The sequence below is a fragment of the Pinus tabuliformis genome, chromosome 7 (assembly GCF_031772625.1).
Source record: "Pinus tabuliformis cultivar Carrire ecotype Pingquan chromosome 7, CPIR1, whole genome shotgun sequence".
Taxonomy (NCBI): domain Eukaryota; kingdom Viridiplantae; phylum Streptophyta; class Pinopsida; order Pinales; family Pinaceae; genus Pinus; species Pinus tabuliformis.
In genome coordinates, this window is record NC_142293.1 from 286,326,697 (window position 1) to 286,338,514 (window position 11,818).

Here is an 11,818-nt window from a genome sequence, read left to right on the forward strand (position 1 = left end):
TTGGGGGGCATGTGTATTTGCAAATGAAGTGCAAGAAAATCTCTTTGAAGATTGGTTCATGTGCCAAGTTGGCACCATGGTATTGAGAACCTTTCGAGATCCTTGAGAGGATTGGACCAGTGGCATATCAACTTGCATTTCCTCCAACAATGAAATTCCATGATGTTTTCCATATTTCATTACTTAAGAAGTATATAAAGGATGTTGATCATGTTATTGATTGGTCTGTATTGCAGGTGGAGCAATAAGGAGAGTTCCAGCTGGAGACTCAGTGCATATTACAGCGGGAACATCTCATGCTCATGAACAAATCCATAGAGCAAGTTAAAGTGAAATGGAATCACTTTGGGCTTGAAGAAGCTACATGGGAGATGGCAGATCAGATGTGGTCCCTGTATCCTTCATTGTTTGCTGGTTGAGGCAAAGTAGTTTTGGTTTGATGTTGGTATATGTTTGGCATATGTTTTGTTGATGTTTTGATATATATCTATATATATATATATATATATATATATATACTTCCATGAGCCAGGTTATAAAACTACAATAAGCGGTATGGGTGTCATGTTATTATGGTTGTTATATTGTCATGTTGTCATGGTGTTTTACCTTTGAGCAGGTCTTTCATTGTAAATACTACAACGAGCTAATTTATAAAGCCCCATGGGAAGTATGTTTTCTTGTCAACAGTTTTTCTGAGGTCATGGTGTGTTTTAAGACCAAGGACAGTGTTCCCCAAGGGGGAGGGTTCTGTAACATCCCTAGTGAAAAGTTCATGTAATAGAAATTAATAAAGGCAAAATATGACCACGATTGAGGGACACTTATTCCAAGTTGAATGTTGAGCAAAGATATCCTAGTGGGCATCACTGGATGTGTGTTTTGGCTAAGGAAAATTGGCAAAAGCTAAGGCAAAGGAATTAAAAGGAAAAAAGGCATTTTTGGCACATTTATTTATGAAAATAAAGGAAAATAGGAGAAAAGGAAGGTAAAAGGTCACAAGTTGCATGTGAGGAGTAAATTGAAGGAAAATAATGAAAAATGGAGAAAATAGAGGCATCATTAATAAAAATGCTTTTGAGGATCAGTGTGAAATATTTTGTTAACCTTTTGTTAGTTCAAGTTTGGATCTCTCTCATTATTCTCTCTCTCTCACTCATGGTCACCTAGAGTTTTCTTGGAGCACTCTAGCTTTGGATCAAGGAAGGAAAAGCAAGCAAAGGGAAAGGAAGGAAAGCAAGGATCAAGGAAAGGAGAGAAGGATCAAGCAGCGTTAGCAGGAACACTTCCAAGTAACATTTTGAATGTGTGATTTCCTAGTTGGTTTGGACATGCATGGATTTGCATGTTGGTGTATGGTTCTCTTATTGTCGATGGCATGGTTTTGTCAGGTTATGATAGTGGTTTTCAGCCTAGCCTTACCTTTTTCTAGATGCCATGGTGTTGGGATGTTTATCTTGGTTTTGAGTTTTTGCTTCCAGATGGATTTCAGAATATTGGGCGAAGGTGGTCTCAAGGTTCCTTCCCAAAGGTCGAGGAATCCCTTGACTGGTTTGGGCGGGATACGTGGTAAAGCCTGAGGGAGAAGTCTCAGTTTAGGGCCTAGTGATCTAGGTTTGGATTATGGTAAAGCCTGAGAGATTGGTCTCGGTTTAGGGCCTAGTGATCTGGGATTGGATTCCAGTAAAGCCTAAGAAGCAAGGAGACAGAAAATTCCTCAAGGATAGTGATGGATTCCGATGGCATTCCAAGTTCGGTTGTGATCATGGTTTGGTAAAAGTAGAGGTGGTTTAACTTCTGGATTCCCTTGGTTGTTCTTGGATTGGTTGATCTATGAGATCCCACATTCATGTTTGGAATATGGCACAGGGGTGACTAGCTGAAAGAGATATTTGGTTCAACCATGTATATGGTCGGGTGGTATGTGGAAGTCTCGAACCTGTTCAGATTTGTCTATCATTAATAAAAGTTAAGTTCTTTTACTTTTGTATTTGTTTATATGTGGATTTTATGGTTTTCGTATCTCTGATATTTATATGGTTCAATGTTGTTTATAAGCATGGTTATGTGACTGGCTCATGTCATGGTTATTTCATGTATTTACTTGTAATTGTTAAATGGATGGATGCAAGACCTAATTGATGATATAATAGTCCAATGGAGAAGGAGGTGATCCTTTTGGTTATGTTTCATAAGTTCTTTTAGTCATTTATGCTCTGTCTTGTATCTTAGACCTGTAGGTTGCATTGATGCCAAGTGTTTGATAGAATTTCAGTCCTGGTTGGAGATGCTTAGGCCTAGTCCTAAGGTTGATTTTTTATTTATCCCCCTTGTTATCATGTCTTTGATGGATTTTGAAGGTTGTAGCAAGTTCTTGGCAGAGGCTGGGATTCTGGGCTAGAAAAGTGGCTCAAATCTCGGGGTCGTTGACACAGGTCTATTGAGAAAATTCCATAGTCGCTAGCATAGAGACCTATGAGAGCAGCTTTGAGTTGTTGGTCGTTTTCTTGCCTATAACATGAGAGAGAATTTGGGTTAAGAGGCTTAAAACATCAATGGGACCTAGGGACAGGATGCCTAAGTGGATGACATGTCTCCTGGGGGTGTAATTGCTGATGTGGATGGGTTTGTTTGATGAGATCCGTCAATTCCATTTCCTTAAGGTCACCAAGGAGGTTGAATCTCTTATATTAACCTCTCTCATCACTTGTTTTCCTGGTTGGTTGGCTTCTTGGGTGGACTTGAGAGAAGGGGGTGTTACACCATGTTGGCCTAAAATACGCAAGGGAAGCAAAGATTACTTACTTTCCATAATGACACTTGGCCCTAGTCCCAAAACTAGTAAAAATGGAAAAATTGATTTGTATGGTAACGAAATTTGTGGATGATGGGCCACTTACTCTTTTACTAATTAAGCTATGTGATTTGCAAAAATATAGCAAAATAGTTTGAAAATATATATGTGGAATACGACCACTTACTTTTCTCCCTATTTAAACTACGTGTGAATTGCACATAAAAATGGAAGTTAATCCAATTGCTCCATTAATAATGATTAGTAAATAAACCAGACAATCTAATCAGACTGGAAAACAAATGTAGAGGTGATGGAAATTCACTAAAGGTTTCCGATCACCTGAGAAAAGTGAAATTACAGGGTTTTTTTTTATTTCTGGAAACCGCGCGAGTTTAGCTATGCACAAATGCAATTGCACATCTGTCTAAGAAAAAGTCGCACGATGGATAATTAAATGTCAACTAGCAAGCTCCTCAGCCAACAACAGGTCCAAAAGGTCCTACAAAAATTCCAGAGAGATGTTGGGCGCCTTGTAAGGTGATTATGTAGAGAGAAGGTACTGCAAACACAGTTGTTAGAGTTAAACAAAAGAAACTATTGGAGTCATCAACTAATAGTAGTGTTTTTGTAGTAGTGGTGTACCAAACAAAAACTCCTGAGAAGATGGTTGTTCCCTGCAAAGGAATACAGATAGAGTTCATGATTTTAGTGGACGCATTGAGATAAACAAAGCATTTCCATTGGTGAAAACAATGCATCTACAAACATAAACTAAACAAAGTTATAAATACAAAAATAATGTTTAATGAAGCAAACAAGTCAACAAAATAATTGAAAAAGGCTCCCTTTAGTGATTGTTGGTGACAGAATATGAATACAATCTATGAATAATAAACTCTTGACGATAATTCTTTCAGCTATGGTGCTCAAAAATCCTCAACAAGGAGGTCCCTTTCCTCAATCTCTTTGCAAGCTTATCCTCTCTCCCAAAAGAAGTATGAAGACTCTATCAATGATGGACTCTTCTTCTTTCACTAGGATAATGGATTGCTTAGAAGCAATATGGCCAACATGCTAATGATCTTACTTCTTCTGCTTCAACAATGAAATGTGGTGTTTCTCTTATAGCAATTTAGCCAGCATAACATTGTCTCTTCTTTTGGTTCTCCCATGGCTTGTTTATATAGAATTTTCTGAATCTATCTTGCCTCTCTTGGTTCATGTATGATAATGACTTAAGAGTAGTACAAGATGATTCCATTGAGGGTTGTATATCTTCAGGGCGACTCGAATTTTGTTTTCCTTCACTGGTACATGTCAGGTAATCATGTTCCAAGTGTGGGAAGAGGTCCTGAATCTATTGAGCCACACTTTTCTTCGATTACGCAACTTTCGAAGAAAAAACCACGTGGTCGTGATTTTTTCCTTCACATATGTTGCGTGGCCCAAATTTTATACATGCAACCTTAGGATAAATTAAATTTTTTGAACTTCCATAATGCCTTTAGCTGGAAAATATTCACATGTACATTTTGTTGGACAATTTTGGGTGTCTTTTAGAGTGTAGGATTTTCTAGTGTTATGATTACTATGTAGCATACTTTATATATGTATGGTTTTGGAGGTTTTTAACTTTATAAACATTTTAAGTAGTTATCAATTACATGGTTTTGGATTTTTTTAACTCTAAACATTTAAATTAATCTAAATTAGCTATCAATTACCTTTTACATAAAAAGTTGGTACTAAGCAGCAACGTTGCATATTACACTTGTTTAATTAGTTTTTATCATCTCACTTAATCAAATAAAATGAGTGAGATAGATATTATATTTTTCCCCTTTATGATAATTTTCTAACTTTCTCTTAAATCTACCCATTTTTTTTTTTAATTTTACTTCTTAATTTTGTAAACATATATATATGAAGATGGATATTATAATTTCATTTTCTTGTATTTTTCTAACTTTCTCTCAAATCTATCTCACTATTTTTGAAAGAAAAAATTACTTCTACTTTAGTAAACACATATACGAAAATTGAATATTTATATAGAATTTTTTTTTAAGTTATTTAATTTTTATCCAATAGAATAATTCTCCATTTCTTCACAATAATAAAGCCAAATCAATACAGACAAGTCACATCCCTGGAAGGGAATTATACTTAAATTACTATGATTTTCTTTACCCCTATGTCCCAATAAATCGATCAAACAAATGAAGTCACCCCTCTTTCCCTACTAACCGAATCAAACAAAGTCAATATGATTAGTTGTTTGTAATTATCTTTCAATTTCCCAACTGGGTCTTTCCATTTTCCATTTTCTTCGCATGCTCATTTGTTTTCTCTCTCCACTTCATACCGTTTGACGGAGGATGGAATTTCACAAAATGATGATTTCTCTTTCTCTATTGTTCTTATGGTGGGTGGTGGCTTTCTAACGAGGTGGGAAAAATTTAAAAGAATTTTTATCGGTCGTTTTCAACTACATCTAGGAAAGAGTCGTGTGTAAAATTGGATGATTGACTAGAGTAAATATTTTTCACTATGCATTAGTTAATGGTTGGTTCACTGTGTTTTAATTACGCCATAAGGCATTTCCCTTTGAAATGAATTGCCCCAGCCGTCGTCGTGTCCTATTGTTCACCGTAGATTTGTGGTGTTAGACGATTGAACAAAGTTTGATCGTTGATCCAAAAAACGGTTCATGAAACTGAAACGGTTCATGAATTTTCGTCTCACTGTTCTCGATCATGGCAATGGCGGCCATTAGATGCTTATTAGTCGCCCATATTTTAATTTCCCTGAGTTTCAGTTTGAAAAGACTTTGAGAATAAGAGAAGTCGGATGTTCAGAAAATGATGGACGCGGCAGCCATTGCTGCTGCAGTTTCTCCAGCGACATCGGAACCTAAATTTTGGGTATCGATGTTTTAAACAGTACGAGATGTGTCCCACGAGATGAGCATTTTGGGCATCTGAAAATGTCTGATTTCTTAGCGCATTCCCTCAAGGAAATTGTTCAATTCCTGGTACCAGAGCTCAAATCGTTGTTTGATTCAACTATGAATGAGTTCGACTCCTTTAAAGACATTAAGAAGCTCTTTTCCGATGGGAAAAAGTTGCCCAACAACTCAATTCTGGAAGCTGCCAAAAATTTCATTCCCTTTGAGCTTGTCAAAGAGTTTCTTACAACAGACGGTGAAAAATTGTTCAAGTATCCCCTTCCTCAAGTTATAGCCCGTGAGTATTTCTCTTCCAAACACGTCCATGCATCTTCTTATTCTGTGCTTGATTTCTACTAGATTCTGAATAATTGAACTTACTGGAAATGGGATTAATGGGTGCAGATGACGAATTTGCATGGAGGAAAGATGAAGAATTCATGCGCCAGATGTTGGCCAGAGTCAATCCTCTTGTTATATAGAGACTCCAAGTAATCAGCAGACCTCTAGTCCCCATCTGTCTCCTCTCTATTTTTAATTAAGCTTAGGCTACATAATTTTAATGTTGTGAATGGTTGAATTCACAGAGTTTTCCTCCGAGAAGTAAACTGGACCCTTTGATGTCTGGTCCTCAGATCAGTTCTATTACTGCTTCACACATCAAAAATAATCTTGACGGTCTAACAGTGGAGCAGGTATATTGTTCCAACTCAATGCTTGTTCCTTGTAATTTGGCTTGTCTTTTGATCTACAGCAGCAGTGAGATTCATGTATTCATAGATGGATATGATATTTTCAGGCTCTCTGGGATAACAGACTCTTCATTCTAGACCACCATGACACCTTGATACCGCATCTGGATCGAATAAATGCTCTGTCTATCACCAAGACATATGCTTCTAGTTCAATTCTCTTCCTGAAGAAGGATGGCACATTAAGGCCAGTTGCAATCGAGTTGAGCCTACCCCCTTCAGAAGATCGAGCAAGTGTCGGGAAGGTTTTTACTCCAGCAGAGGAAGGCGCAGAAGGAGCTCTATGGCAACTGGCTAAAGCGTACGTGACCGTTAATGATTTTGGTTACCATCAGCTTATCAGTCACTGGTAAAACCCAAATAGCCACAAATAATAGAATTCCTGCAGAATTTGTTTGATATTTACAATATCATTCTATATATAGTCCAGAATGAGACTATAATGTTCGGATTCTTTCAAGCTCAAGACTCATGCAGTTACGGAACCATTTATTATTGCTACTAATAGACAGCTGAGTGTGATGCATCCAGTTCACAAGCTATTGAGCCCTCATTTCTGGGACACAATCAACATCAATGCTCTGGCTCACCAAATTCTTATAAATGGCGGGGCATTCTTGAAAGAATAGTGTTTACTGGAAAGTATGCCTTGGAGATTTCTTCGGTAATGTACAAGCAATGGAGGCTTGACGAACAAGGGTTACCTGCAAATCTCATGAAAAGGTAATCATAATTGTTGTTGTACATACACCATGGACTTAAAGACTAAAATTTATTTAGGTCAGTGATCTAATTACTGTGCACATTTGACCTATCATTACTTGGTTGGTGAACTGTCCAATGACCAGTTTTCAATGTTGGGCTTCTCCCAATTTATTATAAATATGGACGATCTCCTTACAATTATACTGTATCTCTCTGTATACAGATTTTTTCTTTCAATCAGTTCTGTTTTTTAATGTAACTTTTTATGTATGGAATTCAAACTCTGGTATGATGTTATGCTGATTAGTGCTCTTTGTTTTCTAAACAGTAATCAATACTGATTAAAATCTGAGCCTCATCTTTGTGTCAACCATTTGAATTTTGATTAACATTTTTACCTGAATGTGGCTACAACTTGACAAGGGTATGGCAGTGGTGGACTGATCAATGCCCTACGGGCTGAAGCTGATGATTGAAGACTACCTTTACGCTGTGGATGGATTGGAGATATGGTTCGCAATAGTTTCATGGGTTAAGGAGTACCTGTCCTTGTACTACCAAAATGATGATGTAGTGAAATCTGATACAGAGCTGCAAGCATGGTGGAACGAAATCAGAAATGTTGGTCACGGAGACAAGAAGGACGAGACATGGTGGTACAGCATGGAGAGCGTGGAAGAAGTTGAAAAGGCAATAACAACAATCATATGGGTGGCCTCGGCTCTTCATGCTGCAGTTAATTTTGGGCAATACCCTTACGCCGGATACATGCCTAATCGGCCCACCATAAGCAGAAGGTTCATTCCAGAAAAAGGGTCCCAAGAATAAGAAATGGCTTAGTTAAGATAGCTTATAAATGGAGGCACAAGTTCTGAGACTCTCATGGTGTTATTTCAATACATTGGCCCTGTTCAAGTTTTGAATGATTCAGAAATTAGCAGATCTGTTAGATAGTGGAGGCAGGAAATTTGCACTTCTTTTCTGTAAAACCTGGTAGCTGATAAAAGATGAGAAACAACTTAATCACACACATGTTGGTAAAAGCCTAATACTAAGAAGGCAAGTAGAAGTGGATGATTAAGATTGTTTATAGGTTTAACCAACAGTTCTATTGGTAACATGCTTACTTTGAACTTTTGGTGATATTGTTTCATCACATAGGCTGAGTACGGTTTGGTGAATTGTTACTGGAAATATACTTAAATTAGGATAAAATATAGGTGGTAATACCTAGTTGAATGGACAGTACTAGTATATTGTCCATTTTGAGGATTATTACTTGACCAGTTTGTTGCCTTAGTCTGTTGAGTACTTTTTTTTTTTTTTTTGGTTGGTTGTTGTTGTAATTTGTAAATTGTATAGGTGATTTTCATTCACATGCTTATTGGAATAGCTGGCTTCTTGAATAGGGCAGTTGAGTATGTGAGAGGAGTTTGTAGAACACATTATGTAATGAACCCTTATGTAGAGGCAAAAATTTTCACTCATAGCCTACTCAGGCCTTCAGATGGGAATTTCTTTTATAGATTCATGTATTCATAGATGGATATGATATTTTCAGGCTCTCTGGGATAACAGACTCTTCATTCTGGACCACCATGACACCTTGATGCTGCATCTGGATCGAATAAATGCTCTGTCTATCACCAAGACATATGCTTCTTGTTCAATTCTCTTCCTGAAGGATGGCACATTAAGTCCAGTTGCAATCGTGTTGAGCCTACCCCCTTCAGAAGATCGGGCAAGTGTTGGGAAGGTGTTTACTCCAGCAGAGGAAGGCACAGAAGGAGCTCTATGGCAGCTGGCTAAAGCATACGTGACCGTTAATGATTCTGGTTACCATCAGCTTATCAGTCACTCGTAAAACCCAAATAGCCACAACTAATAGAATACCTGCAGAATTTGTTTGATATTTACAATATCATTCTATATATAGTCCAGACTAAGACTGTAATGGTCGGATTCTTTCAGGCTCAAGACTCACGTAGTTATGGAACCATTTATTATTGCTACTAATAGACAGTTGAGTGTGATGCATCGCATTCACAAGCTATTGAGCCCTCATTTCTGGGACACAATCAACATCAATGCTCTGGCTCGCCAGATTCTTATAAATGGCGGAGGCATTCTTGAAAGAACAGTGTTTACTGGAAAGTATGCCTTGGAGATTTCTTCGGTAGTGTACAGGCAATGGAGGCTTGATGAACAAGTGTTACTTGTAGATCTCATGAAAAGGTAATCATAATTGTTGTTGTACATACACCATGGAGTTAAAGACTAAAATTTATTTAGGTCAGTGATCTAATTAATGTGCACATTTGACCTATCATTACTTGGTTGGTGAACTGTCCAACGACCAGTTTTCAATGTTGGGCTTCTCCCAATTTATTATAATATGGACGATCTCCTTACAATTATACTGTATCTCTCTGTATACATATCTTTTCTTTCACTCAATTCTGTTTTTTACTGTAATGTTTTATGTATGGAATTCAAACTCTGGTATGATGTTGTGCTAATTAGTGCTCTTTGTTTTCTAAACGGTAATCAATACTGATTAAAATCTGAGCCTCATCTTTGTGTCAACCATTTGAATTTTGATTAACATTTTTACCTGAATGTGGCTACAACTTGACAGGGGTATGGCAGTGGTGGACTCATCAATGCCCTACGGGCTGAAGCTGATGATCGAAGACTACCCTTACGCTGTGGATGGATTGGAGATATGGTTCGCAATAGTTTCATGGGTTAAGGATTACATGTCCTTGTACTACCAGAATGATGATGCAATGAAATCTGATACAGAGCTGCAAGCATGGTGGAACGAAATCAGAAATGTTGGTCACGGAGACAAGAAGGACGAGACATAGTGGTACAACATGGAGAGAGTGGAAGAAGTTGAAAAGGCAATAACAACAATCATATGGGTGGCCTCGACTCTTCATGCTGCAGTTAATTTTGGGCAATACCCTTACGCTGGATGCATGCCTAATCGGCCCACCATAGGCAGAAGGTTCATTCCAAAAAAAGGGTCCCAAGAATAAGAAATGGCTTAGTTAAGATAGCTTATAAATGGAGGCACAAGTTCTGAGACTCTCATGGTGTTATTTCAATACATTGGCCCTGTACAAGTTTTGAATGATTCAGAAATTAGTAGATCTGTTAGTGGAGGCAAGAAATTTGCACTTCTTTTCTGTCAAACCTGGTAGCTGATAAAAGATGAGAAACAACTTAATCACACACCTGTTGGTAAAAGCCTAATACTAAGAAGGCATGTAGAAGTGGATGATTAAGATTGTTTATAAGTTTAGCCAACAGTTCTATTGGTAACATGCTTACTTTGAACTTTTGGTGATATTGTTTCATCACATAGGCTGAGTATGGTTTGGTGAATTGTTACTGGAAATATACTTAAATCGGGATAAAATATAGGTGGTAATACCTAGTTGAATGGACAGTCCCAGTATATTGGCCCTTTTGAGGATTATTACTTGACCAGTTTGTTGCCTTAGTCTGCTGAGTACATTTTTTTTTTTTTTGGTTGGTTGGTTGTAATTTGTAAATTGTATAGGTGATTTTCATTCACATGCTTATTGGAATAGCTGGCTTCTTGAATAGGACAGTCATGCAGTTGAGTATGTGAGAGGGTTTTGTAGAACACATTATCTAATGAACTCTTATGTAGAGGCAAAAAGTCTCACTCATAGCCTACTCAGGGCTTCAGATGGGAATTTCTTTTATAGATTCATGTATTCATAGATGGATATGATATTTTCAGGCTCTCTGGGATAACAGACTCTTCATTCTGGACCACCATGATGCCTTGATGCCCCATCTGGATCGAATAAATGCTTTGTCTATCACCAAGACATATGCTTCTCGTTCAATTCTCTTCCTGAAGAAGGATGGCACATTAAGGCCAGTTGCAATCGAGTTGAGCCTACCCCCTTCAGAAGATCGGGCAAGTGTTGGGAAGGTGTTTACTCCAGCAGAGGAAGGCGCAGAAGGAGCTCTATGGCAGCTGGCTAAAGCGTACGTGACCGTTAATGATTCTGGTTACCATCAGCTTATCAGTCACTGGTAAAACCCAAATAGCCACAACTAATAGAATACCTGCAGAATTTGTTTGATATTTACAATATCATTCTATATATAGTCCAGACTGAGACTGTAATGGTCGGATTCTTTCAGGCTCAAGACTCATGCAGTTATGGAACCATTTATTATTGCTACTAACAGACAGTTGAGTGTGATGCATCCCGTTCACAAGCTATTGAGCCCTCATTTCCGGGACACAATCAACATCAATGCTCTGGCTCGCCAGATTCTTATAAATGGCGGAGGCATTCTTGAAAGAACAGTGTTTACTGGAAAGTATGCCTTGGAGATTTCTTCGGTAGTGTACAGGCAATGGAGGCTTGATGAACAAGGGTTACCTGCAGATCTCATGAAAAGGTAATCATAATTGTTGTTGTACATACACCATGGAGTTAAAGACTAAAATTTATTTAGGTCAGTGATCTAATTACTGTGCACATTTGACCTATCATTACTTGGTTGGTGAACTGTCCAGCGACCAGTTTTCAATGTTGGGCTTCTCCCAATTTATTATAAATA

General features: G+C 37.8%; 1 pseudogene; it reads left to right on the plus strand.

The window, feature by feature from the left end:
- LOC149246989 (putative linoleate 9S-lipoxygenase 5) overlaps positions 1–8,029 on the plus strand; it is a 44,479-nt pseudogene extending 36,450 nt beyond the window's left edge.
- The last annotated feature ends 3,789 nt before the right edge of the window (positions 8,030–11,818 follow it).